General features: G+C 43.3%; 1 long non-coding RNA gene across 2 annotated transcripts; it reads right to left on the bottom strand.

Moving 5' to 3' along the window:
* Positions 1 to 20,124, bottom strand: LOC118528375 (uncharacterized). Of its 2 annotated transcripts, none has more exons than XR_004913605.2 (6): positions 18,776 to 20,124; positions 18,204 to 18,320; positions 8,501 to 8,600; positions 8,267 to 8,402; positions 6,573 to 6,735; positions 1 to 693 (listed from the first exon to the last, which is right to left on the bottom strand). It is a non-coding gene; the product is annotated as an uncharacterized LOC118528375 (long non-coding RNA). The 2 variants fall into 2 exon arrangements; XR_004913606.2 differs by lacking the exon at positions 1 to 693 and adding an exon at positions 5,031 to 5,896.
* Between the last annotated feature and the right edge of the window lie 5 nt (positions 20,125 to 20,129).

Here is a 20,129-nt window from a genome sequence, read left to right as displayed (position 1 = left end):
ACATGTTTATCATCAGTTGATGGATGTTTAGGCTCTCTCCATAGTTTGGCTATTGTAAATAATGCCGCAATAAACATCTGGGTACATGTATCCCTTTGAAGTAATATTTTTTATCCTTTGGGTAAATACCTAGTAGAGTGATTGCTGTATCATAGAGTAGCTCTATTTTTAACTTTTTGAGGAAGCTTCATGCTGTTTTCCAGAGTGGCTGCACCAGCTTGCATTCCCACCAACAGTGTAGGAGGGTTCCCCTTTCTCCACAGACATGGATACTTGAAAATATAAATGAACAAAATAGGTTCCAAAGAGACAAAAAAGTGAAACAGAACACTGACCAGGGAACTAATTGAGAACTTAATCTGAGAAGCTCTGGACTCAAATGTTTTATTAGTGAATTCTTTAAAACTTCCAAGGAACAGAAAATTCTAATGTATTTAAACTGATCTAGAACTTAGAGAAGAAAACTTTCCACATAACTCTCTGAAGCCAGCATGACACAAATATTGACAAACCTCTCTTTTTGTAGGTTGTACTATTGTTGAAAGTGTTTGCTGTTCTTCCTTGGAGACAGATTATTGTTCTTCACACAGTGTATGTCCAGTTTACCTCTAGGACTTGAGACGCTCCTCCTGGTGGTAGGATGATACATCCCCACTGTGGAAATCAGGAAGTGGTCATGTAATGTGCCTTGGCCTATGAAATAAGGACAAAAGTGACATCGTGCCACTTATAGCAGAAGCTTTTATTTAATTTATTTTTTATTTATTTATTTAATTTATTTATTTGACAGAGAGAGACACAGCGAGAGAGGGAACACAAGCAGGGGGAGTGGCAGAGAGAGAAGCAGGCTTCCCGCTGAGCAGGGAGCCTAATGCAGGGCTCGGTGCAGGACTCGATCCCAGGACCCTGGGATCATGACCTGAGCTGAAGGCAGACGCTTAACGCCTGAGCCACCCAGGCACCCCTAGCAGAACCTTTTAAATCCAGTTCATGGCTCACCTGGTCTCTCTCTCTTGCCATGACAACCAGCCACATGCCAGATAAGTTCATCCCAGAGGGAATGTGCCATGGAGATGAGACGCAGTAGACATATAATGAGTAAGAATTTGATACTTTGATACTCTAAGCTACTGAGATTTGGGGATTGCTTGTTATCATAGCACAGCCTAGACCGCCCTGATTGATAAACTCCTCTTCCCCAACAAAAGAAAACTGTAAGCAAAATTCACTTATGAACATTAATGTTAAATCTTCAATTAATAAGAATAGTATTTCAGGCATACATTGTAGGAATAATATACTCCCAAGTAAGCCTCTAAACAGGTAGGTATGTTCCCCACTGATGACTTGGAGACCTCCCACTTTATGCGTGTAGGTTGCCATCTAAAGAAAAGGTAACATGGATTAGTTTGTAAAATATGTAAGTGACATTGTTCCCTCTCTCCTTCAACCTACTGTGTCAGTGTCAAAAAAGAGTTAAGGGGGCGCCTGGGTGGCTCAGTCCTTAGGTGTCCAACTCTTGATTTTGGCTCAGGTCATGATCTCATGGGTCATGGGTTTGAGCCCTGCCTCAGGTTCCGTGCTCAGAAGGGAGTCTGCTTCTCTCTTTCTCTCTCTCCCCCTACCCCTCCGTGCTCTCTCTCTCTCTTTCTCTCTCTAAAATAAATAAATCTTAAAATAAAAAGAAGAAGAAGAGTTAAGGGGCACCTGGGTGGCTCAGTCAGTTAAGCAGCTTCCTTCAGCTCAGGTCATGATCCCAGGGTCCTGGGATTGAGTCCCGCATCGGGCTCCCTGCTCAGTGGGGGTCTGCTTCTCCCTCTGCCTCTGCCCCTACTCCCCTCTTCCATACTCACTCTCTTTCTCTCTCAAATACATTAAAAAGAAAAAAAAGTTAAGGCTTCAAAGGCTTCATGGTATCAAGACACCCTCAAGTGGGAAAATGCTTCTTAGAGCTGAGATATAGATGAAGAATATATTTTATTTTTTTAGATTTTATTATTTATTTGTCAGAGAGAGAGCGTGCACAAGCAGGAGGATCAGCAGGCTGAAGGAGAAGGAGGCTCCCCGCTGAGCAAGGAGCCCGATGCAGGACTCGATCCCAGGACCCTGGGATCATGACCTGAGCGGAAGGCAGACGCTTAACCGACTGAGCCACCCAGGCGCCCCTGGATGAAGAATATATTTAATGAAAGTTCCTAGGGCTCATTGCCTTATAAAATTTCATGGTACGATGCTTCCCATGAGGACATAGGAAGTGGATATTACTCTTATTTTGCAAGTGGAGGATTTGAAATCGTTAACAGGGAACTCTGATACGGATTCAGATCACTATGCTCCTGGTACAGCTTGACTTGCTAATGTTTTCTTGTTTTGTTAAAAATAAATCAACTGTTGCCTAAGTCAGTGAGTTTCTACTAAAAGTACTCTAATGTTTGTTGCAGTTTTTTTCTTTTTCCTTTAAGTAATAATGGATGTGGTGATTTCTAAGTCACTAAAAGATGAATGCATCAAGCTTTTGTAAAGCATCCCCGAGAAGCAGTCGTCCCTGTGAATATCACATTGTCTCTGCTATTGCTGTAAGCAGCTCATGTGATCAGTGATCGATATTCTTAGAAAGCAGGACATGGAGGTCATCTGATAGTCAGAGGAACACCTATTTAATATTCAGCTCAACCAATATAAACTGTTATGTCAATAGTCTGGATAGTAACATAGCTAGTTTATCTCGGGATTTCTTTCTTAACCGTGTAGGAGATAAGGGTAGGCATCTCCTGGATCCATCCTGGAAAAACAGCAGTGGAACAATATTTAAAATTTGAGGGGTGACTCACTTAAGCAGTGGCTGACATAAGGTTGAATTCGTGACAGAAGCTAGGAGAGGACAGGGACCGTAGGTGCCTTCCACAGAGTCTGGCATACAGGAAGTGCCAAGCGTTTGCCGTGCGAAGGCTGAACTCTGAGGAGTCAAATGTCAGATTTGAGATGGGCGTGAGCAGGGCTGCGGGAGAGGGACGCGGCTTGCTCTCTTGGGACTAAACAAGGATGTGAGTCTTTGGTCTCTGGGGAACTCGACAAAAATGGAAACTTCATGGACAGAAGGCTTTAAAACCCTAAAGTTTATTTTGTCTTTATTTTGAAATCGTTTTAGACTTATCGAAAAGTTCCAAGAATGGTGCGGCTTTCCTCAGCTTCCCCTCATGTTAACAAGTTGGGTTGCTAACCACAGGACAAGTATCAAAACAAGGAAATTAACATTGGTGCAGTGCTAGTAACTAAAATATACCGGTTTCTCCAGTTTTCTTCCTGATGTCCTTTCTCTGTTCTCGGATCCAGTCCAGGATCCGACATCACATACAGCTGTTGTGTCTCTTTAATATCCTCCGGTCTTTGATGGTTCCTTTGTCTTTCCTTGTCTTTCATGACCTTGAAACTTTTGATGAATGCTGGTCAGTTATTTTGTAGCATCTGTCTCAGTGTGGGGCTGTCTGGTGTTTTCTCATGATGAGATTAGGCTACATGTTTTGGGCTAGAATACCACAGAAGCAATATCGTGTTTCTCTCAGAGCTTCGCATCAAATCTACATGATGTCCATATGCCCTAATGCTGCTGACGTTACTTTGATCCCTTAGTTAAGGCATTGTGAGCCAGGTTTCTCCACCTTTGTTATTTTTCCCTTTGTATTTGAGAAATATTTGAGATTATACAAATATCCTGTTTCAGCTTAAACATTCACTAATTTCACCCACTACTTGTGGTTTTGGTGTGCATTTCCCTGACGATTAGTGATGTTGAGCACCTTTGCTTGTACCCGTTGGCCCTGTGTATGCCTTCTTTGGAAAAGTGTCTATTCAGGTTGTCTGCCTCTTTTAAAATATGAGTATTTGTTTTTTTGCTGTTGAGTTGTATGAGTTTCTTATATATTTTAGATAGTAACTGCTTATCAAATAGATGGTTTGCACAACTTTATGGACAAGCTCTTTGTAAGGGGTCAGTTAAAGAAGGATCTGCAAAACTTCTTTCTAAAAAGCCTTTTATTACTAACTTCTACTTCAAAATGTTATCGTTTTTAATCTTAGGTAATATGATGCTACTTAAATAAAAAAGACAATATTCCATTAATAATGAGAATTAAGTGGCTGTTCAACTTGTGTACGCTATTGCTATCAAGAAATAGAAGTGATTTAATTTCTGTACTTCATGAAGTTTTTGTTCTAATGTGTGAGTTCTTAACCTGTGGACCATTAATGGACTTTGGGGTAGACAAGAACTCCCTAGAAAGTAAGTGTAAAAATTGGTGAATATGAGTGAATGTGTATTATTTTGGGGTGAAGATCTGAGCTTTTTTTCAGATTTTCAAATGTGTTTGTGACCACACTCCCTTTCCCCCTGAGGCCTTATGCTTTCATTAATCTAGTGAACAAACATAGATCATTCTTTCTTCCTTACTCAAACTTGAACCACTGGGTTTGGCAATGTTGATAGAGGAGGACAGAATAAACTTTAATTCAGGTTGATCATTTTGGTTGGAGAAAAACATGTCCCTACAATGGACAAAAGATGATAAGTTTCCCTTTTATGTTACCAACTGCATAGATTTGAATCAGCATTGTACCATGAGGTATGTTTAACTCACAGAGAAACAATTACATTTTGATGCCAACAGAAAAGCAAATAAGTGTTTGGTATGATTAATGATACTTCCCACTTGGGGCTTTAATCTTGCAGTGTGATGTTTACTTATTATGGTTTATATAATTTGTCATGCAGTCACCGTATCAAAGGTGAAAGTCAAAGGCAGTAGGCTGAAGTTTTAAGGAATACCATTTCCATTCTCCTCTGGAACACTTTTATCTTAACCTGGTTCTTAGTACAGTTTATATTGTGTGGAGGAAGAATGCAATGTTTTATACCAAGTAATATTTTAAGGATTTTATTTTGTATTTGCCACCAAAGTCATTTTAATGGCACATTTTAACCGTGCCAAAATGACCGGCGAAACAGACTGAGCTCTGCAAATGTAACTGGGGCAGGGGAACCATTGCGAGAATGATGGCAAATGAGGTTTGTTGATCATATATTTCATAATCTTGGAAGAGATCATAAGTATTCTAGGGGATGAATAGGAATTATGGGAGAATATCTTTTTTTCCCAAGATTTTATTTATTTATTTACCTATCTATTTATTTATTTATTTAGAGGGGGGAGAGAGAGAGTGCGTGTGTGTGGGAGCGAGCAGGAGGAGGGGCTGAGAGAGAAGCGGGCGGGGAGGGGGGAGAGAGAGAGAGATTATCAACCAGACTCTGAACTCATTGCAGAGCCCAATGCAGGGCTTGAACTCATGACCCTGAGATTATGACCTAAGCTGAAATCCAGAGTCAAACGGTTAACTGACTGAGCCACCCAGGCCCCCCTATAGGAGAATATCTTTATCTATAAAACCAAATGAAGTCTTACAGAGAAACTGAAAGACAAGTGCCATTCTGTGTTTCTTCTCATTTGGCTCTTTTCTGTCCTTGAGCATTGTGTGATTCCCCTGGCAGTTTCTCCTCACCTCCTTTTCTGTGACCCCTTGCACTTCACAAGGCGCAACTAATTCTGAAGTCCTCAACGTTTAAAAGACAAAGGCAAGAGAGTTTCAATCAGCAACCTTTATGTTGTAGAGGACTATGAAGTGTTTCAGCATGTCTACATCTATTTTTTTTTTTTTGGAGCCTCCATTTCGAACCTCCAAGACCCCATTTTGCGTGCTGTAGTAGGTCCCCTACGATTAAGTCCAAGTAGGGTGAAAAAGAGAGAATGAGATAAAGAGTACTCTCTTGTGAGAAAAGCGGGAATTTGAATGGGAGCATTTCTATTGCAGATTAAGTAAGACAGTCGGGGCCCTGGCTTCTCAGCTGTAAAACAAATGAAAACAAAACATAATTATATTGGGGCAGGGTTTGGAGGAGAAAATAGGAACAGATAATGAGTCTAAATAGGGGCCCAAGAGATGTTCCTTCTTGCCTCAGACTCCAGAGCTGAATTAGTAAATCCTTGCTGGAAGGTTGAGGGAGGTATCATTGAAGCCGATGTTGTTCATTCAACAAACAGTTATGTGTTTCTTCTGCCAGATCTTATATGAGGCATCAGAGAATCAAAGATAATTAAAACAGGGGCGCGTGGGTGGCTCAGTGGGTTAACCATCTGCCTTCGGCTCAGGTCATGATCCCAGAGTCCTGGGATCGAGCCCTGCATCGGGCTCCCTGCTCAGCGGGGAGTCTGCTTCTCCCTCTCCCTCTGTCTCCTCCACCCTGCTTATTCTCTCTCTCTCTCTGTCCCTCTCTCTGTCTCAAATGAATAAATAAAATCATTAAAAAAAAAGATGATTAGGGGTGCCTGGGTGGCTCAGTCGTTAGGCGTCTGCCTTCGGCTCAGGTCATGGTCCCAGGGTCCTGGGATCGAGCCCCGCATCGGGCTCCCTACTCGGCGGGGAGTCTGCTTCTCCCTCTCCCTCTGCCTGCCATGTGCTCTCTCTCTGTCAAATAAATAAAATTAAAAAAAAAAAAAAGATGATTAGAACATACTTCTGACCTCAGTGAACTCTCTGCTGAGGGAGACAGAAGCAGATACAGATCATCCAAATGCCATCCAGTAAGTTCGGTGACCAAGAGCTGCACAGAGTTGGGAAGGGCAGAAGAAGGCATCTGACCCAACGTGGAATGAAGGGTGCTGCTGAGTTTTCTGGTGGGAGAGACTGAACGAAGGCATAGGCGATCAGGAGAAAAACACAGATCTGCAATCTGGCTTCCAGAACGTATGTGGCTGAGCAGACCAAGAAGAGGAGAGGGCTGAGGTTGGTGGTGGAGCCAGATGGACCAGGGCAGGAGCAGTCAGCGTGGTGACTGGCGTTGGTTTGACCATAAAGAAATGTGACTCCTGAGGTCTCCTGAAGCTCACTGTGTGAGGCCGTATAGGGCAGGGGTTGTAAGTACGGGCTGGGTTTAAACCCGGGCTTTACCACTTACTGGTTTCTTTCTTGGCAAAGAGGAGATAGCACTGGGAGCCGATAGCATCTCTAGTGCTGTGAGGAATAAATGAGCTCATAGAAGTGACGGTCTTAGAACAGTGCTTGGTTTATGTTAAGCATAGTGTTAGCTGCCATTACCCTGAGTCTGACGCGGTGACCCATAGTGCAGCTCCTTGCAGGGCTGGTGGCTGAGACCAATGTACAATGAGAAAGTGGCTTTCTAGAAACCATTGCCAAGCGTAGCTCCAAAGAAGGGAGTGCAGGTTACTTAACAGAAATACCTAGGTAGCATTTTGAAAATACACGTGTTCGGGGCACCTGGGTGGCTCAGTCGTTAAGCGTCTGCCTTTGGCTCGGGTCATGATCCCAGGGTCCTGGAATCGAGCCCCGCATCGGGCTCCCTGCTCAGCGGGAAGCCTGCTTCTCCCTCTGCCTGCTGCTCCCCCTGCTTGTGCTCTCTCTGGCAAATAAATAAATAATAAAATCTTAAAAAAATCCCCAAAAACCAAAAACCAAAAAAAACCAAAATACATATGTTGAGGATGCACTCTGGAGCTGCTGAATCATCACGTGCAGGGGTGAGGCCCAGGCATGAATCCCGGCAAAGGGCTTCCAGGTGAGAGGTCCACTCAGGCCTCTGGCCCGAAGCGCACGGCGGGCTCTGCCTCACCTCGGGATAACAACGTAACAAAGGAATGTATTCGGTGGAGCTGCATGCCGGGCACAATGCGGCACCGGGTAGTTTCCTTGAATACCCAGAAGAAATCAAATGGCCTTCCTTTCCACCCTGACACTGGATGTGCAAATGTCAAGAGACAGGGAGAGGCAAATGATTAAAGGATAGAGCAAGAGAAGAGCTTTGCAACCAAAGGGGTCAGGGCAAAGCGCCCTGTGCTCTAGGAACGGGACTTAGGGTAAACCAAGAGGTGCTCTGAGGAGGTTTTGCAGAGCCTTTGTGCTTCTGGCATCCCAAGCACCCAGCGCAGCTATTTATGTAGGTGAACTCCCTGGAGGGGGGGACGCAGGTGGGACTGGCCAGGCATGAATGCCTCGCCACATCCCGTACTGAAAAGGGTGGGTCCGTGTAGACTCTAGATCAAGCACACGGGCCACAGTGCACGTAAACGAAGGTTTGTGAATGTGCAACATATTTATTAAACCATGAAACGTAAAAGAGGGAAAGAAGGAACGCTTGTTAGGTGTCTAGAATCTCAGAATTTCAAATGTCCCTCAAGGAGAATTCTACAATGTCACTTACCGTCTTCTTCGGGGAGATTTCGTTTCTAGAGCTTCCCTCCTGGCTCCGAAGTGGTAGTGACATGCACTGCACCACCACGGGCTGGCCTTCTATGTGCTGGAAGACTCTGGTCAGGGCATCCAGTACCGTGTCGATACTGGGGGTGTACAGGAAGATAAGTAAGATATTAAGAGCCCTTAAAGACCTCAGAGCCCAGCAGAAAAGACACAAATAATATTGAAGCCCACCATTTACCAAGTTCTGGCTGAGTCTTAGGCTCCAGTCCTCACCAAATCTTAAAAGTGCCTGTAAGATTCATGTAATGATCTTCACTTTAAGGGTGATGAAAGCGTGTCTTCAGGAGATAAAGTAACAGATTGGAGGGACACAGTTAGCAAGTGGCAAGTCAGGTGTGTGTGGTGACAAAGTCCATGCTTCTCTTTCTGCTCAACCACCCTGCATCTTAACCAGCAAAACGATAAACCAACGAAATAGCACAATGTGGTCACTATTATTATAGTGGTATCTTCAAAGCACCGAGGGCCAGTGGATGAGGACAAAGGCTGACCTTTGGTGCATAAGCAGAACGGAAGGCTAGCCTGTATTGGTCATATTGGGGGCACACAGCTGAACGACGCTCAGTCTCTCTAGAAAACTATAGAAGGTGCAAAGTTTCTGGATGGAGCTGAGCCCCATGTTTTTTAAGTTTAAATATTTAACTACAAAAATTATTAACTAGAGTTTTAAAAAAATTGTGGTTAAAAAATACATAATAAAATTTACTACCTGAACCATTTTTAAATGTACAATTCAGTAGTATTAAGTATATTCATTTTGTTGAGCAACCAATGAACTACTTTTAGAAGTAACTAGATATTAGTGTTTTTTCATTTATGTTTTTTATTCCTTTCTATGCTTTTCAAACTCTATTTAAATTTATTTATCTCTCTACCTATGTCTTTATTACTGGTAGGTAATTTGCTAATTTCTTTCTCCCCCTTTCAGATTTTTTTGTGTGCTTTGTTTTCAGATAACTTCACAGTCTAACCTAATTATTTGATAGAAATGGTTATGTCCTTCTTCTTTACTCCTGAAAGCTCATATTAATAAGAACAGCAATGTGCCCTGCTTAGAAAACCTACATGCTTCCAACCTCCTATGACTGACAGAGGTCCTCAATAAGATATAGGTAGAAGTTGTGGGTAGGGATTCCAAGGAAAATCTTTAAAAGAGGCTGACTGGACTGGGAGGTATGCCTCTTTTCCCTTGATCCTAACTCCTTCCTGCTGTGTGGAGGCTGGATACGATGGCTGGTACTATAGCAACCATCTTGCAATTGTGAGGCCACTCTGAGGATGGAAACCAATGCTAAAGATGGTGAAGCAAGAAGGGAGGAGTCTGAGGCCCCTAGGAGGATGAAGCTATTGAAACAGCCTTGGGCTGTATAATTCTGGACTCCTTTGACATGAAAGAAAATTAAATTTCTATCTTGTTTAAGCCACTGTGGTCTGAGTTTGCTATTACATGCAGCCAAACCTAATACTAACTAGTATGATCTCTGTAATCTGGATGGGCTACTTACTTACTTTTGCATGAATGCTGCATGCTTGTAAGAATCCATGTCTTCACTCTTACTGGTTGTTTGGCTCAGGTTCTCCCTTCTGCCTTTTGCCATCCTTCAAGACTCCCTTCCTCCGTGAAGCAACTTGGGCTACTCTGGCCTTCACTGGTCTCTGTCCCCTGAGTTCCCAGGCTTTGACATACTGCACAATTCAGCAGGAGACTGTACCAGGGCCTTGATCACTACCAGCCATCCATGTGGGCCTGTCTTCCCAACTCTAATGTAAGCTCCTGAAGGGCCCGGCACTGCCTTTTCCTTGTGTTCCTTATCTGGGTGCGTGATCTCTGTCTAATCAGGGATTTCATTTTCTTTTCTTAAGATTTTTATTTATTTATTTGACAGAGAGAGACACAGTGAGAGAGGGAACACAAGCAGGGGGAGTGGGAGAGGGAGAAGCAGGCCTCCCGCGGAGCAGGGAGCCTGATGTGGGGCTTGATCCCAGGACCCTGGGACCATGACCTGAGCCGAAGACAGACGCTTAACAACTGAGCCACCAGGTGCCCCTCATTTTCTTTTCATCCCAACCCCTGATAATCTTCTGCTCTTTCTTCCCAGAGATACTGTAAAGGGCAAACTTTTTTCCCCTCTCTATAATATTATAAATAATTTACTTATTGCTTTTGATTTTTAAAAATTACAGAAGAAACACATGCACACTGTAAAAAATGATGCAACAATAAGATATACGTAAATGTAAAGTGAAAGGGCTGTTCACAACCCCTCCAGTCCCACTCCTCTCCCAAGAGATAATCACTATGAACAGCTTTTTGGGTAGTTTTCCTGGGCTGGCTACAATGCACTTGCAAACATATATTGAACTATAGACACTTTATTATTTATTTTTTTAAATAAAAATGGGCTTCTAGTAAACATACCGTTCTGCAATTTGCTTTTCTTAGTAGTATAACCCTGGACATCTTTCAATGTTAGTATATCCAGAGCCACATTATTATTTTTTTAAACAACTACATGGTGCAGGTGTTCCACAATTATTTAACCAAATAACCATATGAACAATTAGGCTATTTCCAATTTTTGCTATAACAAAAATGTTGCCAGAGCATAGTTGTGTATGTATGTTCATGCTCTTGCATATTTCTTTAGAATAGATTCTGAGAAGTAGACTTATGTGTCCCTGAATTCTTGAGTTTAAAAATATTGTACCTTTCTGGATGGGAGGATGGGTTAAAATGGGTTATGAGTTAAGGAGGGCACTTGATGTGATGAGCACTGGGTGTTATACATAAGTGAGGAATCACTAAGTTCTGTACCTGAAACTAATATTACATTGTACATTAACCAACTGGAATTTAAATAAAAATGTGAAAAAAAACTGTACCTTTTTTTTAATTTTTAAAAATGAGATATGATTGGGGCGCCTGGGTGGCTCAGTTGGTTAAGCGCCCAACTTGATTTTGGCTCAGGGCACGATCTCAGGGTCGTGAGGTCATGCCCCGTGTGGGGCTGTGTGCTGGGCTTGGAGCCTGCTTGGGATTCTCTCCCTCCCTCTCCTGCTCCTCCCCTCCCCACAAAAATATATTGACAAAGAACATTGCATATGTTTAAGGTATACACCCCGTCAATTTGATACATTTATATATTGCAATATGATTACTACCCTAGGGTGAGCTAACACTATCACAACACATAATTTCTTTTTTGTTTTGAGAACATTTAAGATCTAGTCTTTAAGCAATTTGAAGTACAGTATACTTTTAATACAGTATTATTGACTGTAATCACTACACTGTGCATTAGATCCTCAAAACTTATTCATTTTCTAATTGCAACTTTGTACCCTTTGGCCAACTTCTACCAATTTCTTCACCTTCCAGTCCCTGGTAATCAACATTCTACTCTGTGTTCTATATAAGTTCAGTTCTTTTTAGGTTCAACATATAAATGATACCAGTATTTGTCTTCCTCTGACTTATCTCACTTAGCATAATGCCTTCAAGGTCCATTCATGTTGTTGTAAGTGGCAGGATTTTCTTCTTTCTTATGGCTGAATAATATTCTCTTATGCACATGTATGTGCATGTGCACATATGTGTGTATGTCTCTATTTCTATATTTCACACCTTCTTTATCCATTCATCCATTGATGGACACTCAGATCATTTCCATATCTTGGCTATTGTGAATAATACTGCAATGAACATGGGAGTACAGGTATCTTTTCAAAAATCTTGTTTTCATTTCCTTTGGATAAATACCCAAGAATGGGATTGCTAAATCATTTTAAAGTTCTATTTTTAATTTTTCTGAGGAACCTCCATAGTGGCTGAGACAATTTACATTCCCACCAACTGTATAAGGGTTCCCCAATGTCCACATCCTCACCAACATTTATCTTTTGTCTCTTTATCTCGTCTTTTATCTCTGTGATGACTGATGATGTTGAGTGTGTTTTCAGGTAACTTTGACTATCTGGATGACTTCCTTGGGAAAATGTCTATTCAGTTCTTCTGCCCTTTTAAAATCAGATTTTTTTGCTACCGAGTTAAATGAAAGAATTGTATCTTTGATAATTTCTTTCTCTTTCCTTCCTCTCTTTTCCTGGAACTCTTTTTTAGTGGGATGTTGAATATGAGAGATTTATCCTAAAACACTTTTATTTTTGATTTTATATTTTCTGTGCATTTTTTTTTTTTTAAAGATTTTATTTGACAGAGAGAGACACAGCGAGAGAGGGAACACAAGCAAGGGGAGTAGGAGAGGGAGAAGCAGGCTTCCTGCCAAGCAGGGAGCCCGATGTGGGGCTCGATCCCAGGACCCGGGGACCATGACCTGAGCCAAAGGCAGACACCTAACTGACTGAGCCACCCAGGTGCCCCTCAATTTTCTTGTATAGTTTCTTGTCTGATTGTTCCGTTTTCATAATATCTTGTTGTTTTTTTTTTTAAGATTTTATTTATTTGAGGGAAGAGAGGGAGAGAGAGCACAAGCAGGGGGAGTGGCAGGCAGAGGGAGAAGCAGGCTCCCCGCTGAGCAGGGAGCCTGATGTGGGACCCGATCCCAGGACCCCGGGATCATGCCCCGAGCTGAAGGCAGTCGCCTAACCAAATGCGCTACCCAGGCGCCCTCATAGCATCTTGTTCTTGTTTGATACTTTTAAAAAAATATCTATCTCTGTAATATACATGAGAATTTATGAAAAGTTCTTTTTTTTCCTGCACTGTTTTATTTTCTATAGCTTGATTCTTAATTTCTATAGTTTAAAGCTAAACTTAATTTGGACAGTTTTTGTCACGTTGTGGCTTTCCACATGACTAGCTGTCCATATTTGAGGTCGTATCTGGGCATTAGTGGTTTTAAAAGCTCCCCACATTATCCCAGTAGTCTAGAGCAGTGGGTAGGCAAACTATAGCTTGTGGGGAAAATCCAGCCCACCATCTGTTTTTGTAAATGAAATTTCTGGAACACAGACAACGCTTAGTTGTCTACCCATTGTCAATCACTGCTTTTGTGCTATAGCAGCAGAGTTGAGGGGTTGTGACAGAGATCATACAGCCCACCAAGACTAAAAAATGTACTATCTGGCCCTTCACAGAAAGTCTGCTGCCTCCTGTTCTAGAGGGAGAAGGCCGAGGCTGTCTTTTAAGCTCTCTGAGCTTGTCCTCTGCTTCCGTCGTGGCTCCTTCCCATGCTCAACTCCTGTGTACGGCTGAAATTATTTTTTTCAAAATGAAAAACAATTATTTGCATTTTGAAATAATATCAGAGTGTGATAATTTAAAGACATTTTCTTTAATAGAAGAGAATTAACTGCCTTTTATGGCAGATTCTGGGTAGGACACTTTAGTTTTTAAAAAGAAGAATTAAAGATGTTATTTTTAGACTCTTCATTTTTCCCAAGTCTTTTAGTTTTCCACTGTACATCATGGCTGATTTTTTTTTTTTAAAGATTTTATTTATTTATATGAGAGAGAGAGAGCGTGCATGAGTGGGGGGAGCGCAGAGGGAGAGGGAGAAGCAGACTCCCGGCTGAGCGGGGAGCCCGACACATGGGGCTCAATCCCAGGACCCTGGGATCATGACCTGAGCCCAAGGCAGCCGCCCAACTGACTGAGCCACCCAGGTGCCCCATGGATGATTCTTAAGCCTCTATGTCTGAGTTGGAGTATCAGAGCCTCTGTGAGCTTACCTGCCCCCTGTACCTCCTCAGAAAGAGCTCTGCCAAGTGTCCAACTTCAGGGGACTGTGGGATTGAGATCTTTTCAGAACTGAAAACAGACAACAACACAGTTCCCGCGCACTGCACTTAGCATCAACTATCTCGCTCTTATGAGTTGGATTCAGAAATCGCAGGATAGTTTACTCAGCTATTGAAAAGAAATTCTTGCATTTTTCCAAGATTCCAAACTTTGCTTTTGGGTTACATGTTATGAGCAATCAAATGGGTCTGAATGAGCTTTATTTTATTTTATTATTTTTTAAAGATTTTTATTTCTTTATTTGAGAGAGAGAATGAGAGAGAGAGAGAGCATGAGGGGGGGAGGGTCAGAGGGAGAAGCAGATTCCCTGCTGAGCAGGGAGCCCAATGTAGGGCTTGATCCCAGGACTCCAGGGTCATGACCTGAGCAGTCGCTTAACCAACTGAGCCACTGAGGCGCCCCTGAATGAACTTTAAAAAGCTGAGGTACGGGGCACCCAGGTGGCTCAGTTGGTATCTGCTTTCGGCTCTGGTCATGATCCCGGGGTCCTGGGATCAAGCCCCACATTAGGCTCCTTGCTCAGCGGGGAGGCTGCTTCTCCCTCTCCCTGCCGCTCCTCCTGCTTGTGCTCTCTCTCTCAGTCTCTGTATCAAACAAATAAAATCTTTAAAAAAAAAGCTGAGGTAAAATATTTTTATATAGGTTTTGTTGTTGTTGTTGGGGGAGGTTAACTGATTCATACCAATTTTATTTATAGATTTTCCTGTCTTCTCCCTTCCTCTGCCTGCCCTTTGTAAATGGAAAAACAGGATCTCGATCCTCTTTAATGAGTAATAGCTGCCCAAAGCTATATGTGCGTTTTGAGGCTTCCAAGTGATGTCATGTGCAGAACACTGTGACGCTTCATTCTCTGCCCCTGGCATGTCACCAGAAGTCTTCAACATAATTACAGCCCCTGTGACACCTGCACACACATTAGTTCCTACATGGATTATCAGTGCTGAGTTGTACCACCCTAATTAAAAAGGTGTTATTATCTCAATGATCAACTCTGTTTTTTAAGAGCTTTTATCTTAGAACTGTGAAAACTTGCTCCAGGCTGGGATTTAATATGCTCATGTGAGTGTTCAGCGGGTGTTAGGGGACTGGAGAAAAGCTAGCTGTTGAGTTACTTGACTCCACGTCCCATACTGGAGCATTCCACTAAGGTTCTTGGAAACAAACTTGCTGACCGATGGAAGATTTATAGACACATGCATTCGAGGTGTTACCTAGCTGGCCTGCTTTGGACAATTACGCCCTGGAGATCACAAAGGGGCCTTTGAGTTGGTTTACAATTTAAGACGTCAGGTACAAATTGGGGAGAGCTGGAGCCATTTTGGCAAGGAAAACACCTAAACAAACCAGTGATGCAAATAATCACTTTCTGACATGAAGACTGTTCTAGATCCCGGGGAAGCCTCTACAGTTCCTCAGGTGGATCAAGGGTAGGATTTACTGGCCCTTCACAAGTCCAAAAGTCCTGGCTTACCTGAAGGGCAGCGGAGTACCAACAAACAGTTGGTTTCCTACCAAGTTTGGTTTGGGAGGTTTAGAAAAGAACAGAGTAACTGACTATCTGTGAAGCTGTAGAAGGCAAACAAAAAATGGTTCTGTGCTGGAGTCTACATACTTCCCAAATCGGCCTTGCATTTCACAGGGTCCTGGAAGAATGGACTCTTCTTTAACCAAAACCTACCCAAAATAGCACTGTCCAAAAGAACTTTCTGTGATGATGGAAATGTTCTAATATCTGTGTTGTCGTAGCAACTTTGTGTGCTTTCCTTAAAATACCTGAGACTAAAACACAGCCACATCATGACTTTTGTGGGCCCTTACAGACTCTTGCCTTCATGAGTCCCTTCCTCTATAAAAAATAAATAGAACAATTAAATTATTTCATTGTTATAAAGATAAATATATTAATATTATATATTAAGAATTTTTATTTGACCTAAAAGTTCGTCTTTTTTCTTCTGATTTTAAAAGAAATTACAACATTTTCTTTGGCCCCTAAAAGTAGCATGGGCTCTGGGCAATGAGGATGCTGTACCTAGTGGAGCAGTTAGGCCTGTTTGAGAGGTTGTGCTTTCTCTTTATGGAAGACCTCACATTTAAAACTGGCTGGCAATGGCCTATTCTTTCGCAAAAGACCGCAGATTATATTTTGTGCATAGTTGGTGCACAATAAATACTAATTGATTAAACATATTCAGAGACGTCAGGACTTCTCTTGTAACAACGTGAATACTTCTCTACTTTTGTTTCTAAGGTCCATTTTGGATCTATTATTTTGCTACTCAGACCAGCACCACTGGCATCCTGTGGAGCTTGTCACAAAGGCACAGTATCAGCCAGGATTGCAGGATTTGAGTCAGGATTTGCAGTTTGGAAAAAATCCACAGGTGATTCACATGCACCTTACACTGGAGCACCACCAGCCAGTGATTTACACAGGGTAGCTCACCATTAGGAGAAAGGGAAGAGCTGATTCCCTAAGCTCATATAATTGAGGACTGGCTCTCACCCTTCTCCAGTGACAAAAATTCAGTTATGTTAGTCCAGCTGTTCCCAATCATTGTGATCACCTGGGATCCTTAAAAAATACCAATGTGCCCCCTCCGACCCTACAGAGTCTGAAATAATTGGTCTGGGGTGGGATTGTGGGAACCTAAGCTGTTTTTTTGTTTTTGTTTTTGTTTTTAGCACTTCCTGGGTGATGCTAATGTGTAGCCAGAATGAAAACGGTGAGAACTTTCCCACAAGATTTGTCCCCTGGTTTTGATCAAGCTGGCTTCTTCTGTGCTCCCTGACCTTCTCAACCTAAGCAACCAAGGGGATAGTCCACAACTAGTTTCTTACCTCAGAGTCTGACATGCTCTATTAATTATCTCAAAGCTCTGAAGTGTTCTAACATATCCATATTCTGAAATATTACTTGCCACCATTTCCTGCATGCTTATGATGTGTCCCATCGTCACCTTCAGTCATTTAATCTTCACAATGTTAGTAAATAGTATTTTTTTTTTAAATTTATTTATTTGACAGAGAGATAGAGAGCACAAGTAGGCAGAGAGGCAGGCAGAGGGAGAGGGAGAAGCAGGCTCTCCACTGAGCAGGGAGCCCGATGTGGGGCTCGATCCCAGGACCCTGGGATCATGACCTGAGCCGAAGGCAGACGCTTAACCGACTGAGCCACCCAGGCGCCCAGTAAATAGTATTTTTATGCCCATTTACAGATGAGGAAATGGAGGCTAGAAGGGTTGGATCTTCTGAGACCGTCGTATTTCTCATGCTAAAATCTGCACCCCCTCCTCCACCCTTATATCCATGGTCTGCTAGTATCATGCTTTTATTTAGAAAACACTGGTTAAGTTCCTAACATATGTGGCCAAACATCAGATTTACAATGATTCAATCTTTGAGAATTATTGGCCAATAGAATGAAGAGCAGGAAAGAATTAAGTAGACAATAGAATTTAGAGCAGTTCTAAACCATTTAAGAGAAGTTTGAAAATTGTGATATAAATTTTCCTTCCTACATAACTGATGAGAGAGTTCACTTAAAAAAACCAAACATTAAATACTCCAGAGCTGGGGCGCCTGGGTGGCTCAGTTGGTTAGGCGTCTGCCTTCAGCTCTGGTCATGATTCCAGGGTCCTGGGATCCAGCCCCAAATTAGGTTCCCTGCTCCTAGGGGAGACTGCTTTTCCCTCTCCCTCTGCTGCTCCCCCTGCTTGTGTGCTCTCTCTCTCTGTCAAATAAATAAAATCTTAAAAAAATATATTCCAGAGCTAGAGTCTCCATACAAATATTAAATATTCCATAGGGGCCCTGTATTAGTACTGGAGATGACTAGGCTAAGAAACAGTCTTTGTCCTTGAGATGACAAGAGAGGATAAGAACCTGTAACAGTCTGACATATGACAGTGACTATAATCACGTGCTCAACTGTGGTAAGGTCATTAAACTTCGTCCAAATTCAGAGGCTGGCGGAAACCAGGACAATGAAGAAAGGGTTTATGGAGGAGGTCTGTAAGGACGAATGGAGACTGAATACAGAAAAAACAGAACTGAGCTGGGAGGGACATTGGCATCATACTCACCAGGAAGTGAGAATTTTCCCAACTGAATTACCAACCTGGTTTCTTGTTCGGTGAATGTCCCCTGTCTGGGGATGGACAGTATGTTGTCTTTGAATTCTAAACAAATGCGGTCCTTGCCAAGTTTAGTGCTGAGTGTCCAGAGTTACCTGTATCTGAAGTAGCAAAATCAATCAAATGCATAGGGTTATTTACACACCTGATACCTTCCTGCCTCATATATTCACGGGCTTCTTTTAAGGTTGCTAGAGTACACTTTGCTTAATATTTGAACCTAGAGAAGTTGAAAGCCAAGCACTTATTTAAATATTGATCAAGCTCAGTGCTGGAGAGAAGAAAACTGCAGATAGCATGATTATAGGTCCTTAGCTGGTAAAGGTTCTACGGTTACTAGTTTTGCTTGTTTCTTTTTAGGGGGGAAGGAGTTTTAGGTAACTTCTTATAATACTTGTTCTTCCTCCCACATTTTCTTACTTTTTTCTTGCTACATATCTGACCTAATTAATGAAAAAAAGGGAGGAAGGAGAAAGAAATACACAGTTATTCCACACTCGTGATGTAAAAAGACTACTAAAACAAAGGCCACTAACACCACGATGTTTTTGCTTACCGGAATTTGGGAACCATTTTTGTCTGGTATGTTGATTCAATTAGTCTCCAGTAGACATTTTATGGTTGGAAATTCTTTTTTGTTTTTGAAAAGAATAATATTGTTTTTATCTTGAGTACCTTGAAGTCTTGGCATGGGCAGGAACTTTTTTTTTTTTTTTTTAATTAAAGGCAGTGCCTGGTGCCAGAGGCCAGGCCCTGGGTTCATCCCCAATGTGAAATAGAAGCAACAAGGACTGCAGCTTGGGGTTAGGAGTGCGGTCCAATTTGGGGCGCCCAATTATGAAGGCAGAATGCCAGACCTTTGCCTTGGAACAGGGCTAAACACTTCAGAGGAGGGACGGTGTTGTGCTATCTTCTTCAGGGGCTCTATCAGCGAAGTGGGTAAGACAAGGCGAGGCTGAGAAGAGAGGCACAAACGGCCAAGGCGCAGGAGAGGTGTTGCAGAGAGCTGGGTAGGTGTGCTCCTTTCTGGCTGGTGGTCTTGGTGGCCAGCTTCCTGGGGCTACACCCCTGTCCTGGTTCTGTGGGTGGCGAGTCTTCGCAGGAAAAACAAAGAGATTCGGGGTACTCTCGAGAAAAGTCAGTTTGGTAATTTCGCCTTTAAAGGTGGTCTGAAGTCTGTTTTGGAGGCCTGGCTGATGGAGAAGCTCCTCTGCTTGGGGTTATGATCAGTCTGACCGGAAAAGTGCACTGGATGGTAAAGGAGTCCCTCCTACGCTGTTTTTCCTTGTAAAAACAGTTTAGGGTTTTCACGAAAATTTTTCAGTTATGAGGACTAGCCGTGGAGCTACTTGCATGCATGAGCCCGAAGAGAATGGAAGCTCGCACAACTCTGGGACAGAGGGACGGGAACCTCAAGCATAAAGAGAGCGTCTTATTTTTAAGTCACACTTGGGCCATGTTCTGTCACCGGTGTGGTGGCTTCTAGCTGCGAAGAGCCTGAGCCTCCCTCGGGTATGGCCACCTCCTCTCAGAAAGAGGCAGGCCAGCTCCTTCCTCAGACGGCGCCAAGGCGAGGCCCGTGGGGGCCCGGGGAGCTCGGGCGCCGCAACCGGGACGCGACCTCGCCCTCCTCCGGCCCCGTAGGGCCGCGCCAGCCTCCGCCCGTCTCTGCGCCCCGGGACGGGGGAGGGCAGCCGAGGCGCGCCGGGAGGGGGGCTGGCGGAGACAGCGCGGTCGGGCAGCTTCAGGTTTCGTCCTGGAGCCGGTGGCGGGCGCGGCGGCGGGCGGGCCCGGCCATGTGATGCCGGGGCCGGGAGGTGGGCAGGCGGGGATCCAGTGGCAGCCGGCAGGCGCGGCGGGAGCGGGGGCGGCCCGAGCTGCGGGCGCAGCTAGCCGGCTCCGGGAGCGCG

The sequence above is a fragment of the Halichoerus grypus genome, chromosome 2 (assembly GCF_964656455.1).
Source record: "Halichoerus grypus chromosome 2, mHalGry1.hap1.1, whole genome shotgun sequence".
Taxonomy (NCBI): Eukaryota; Metazoa; Chordata; class Mammalia; order Carnivora; family Phocidae; genus Halichoerus; species Halichoerus grypus.
The sequence above is the reverse complement of the archived record's forward strand: the minus strand, read 5'-3'. Positions and strand labels throughout refer to the sequence as shown.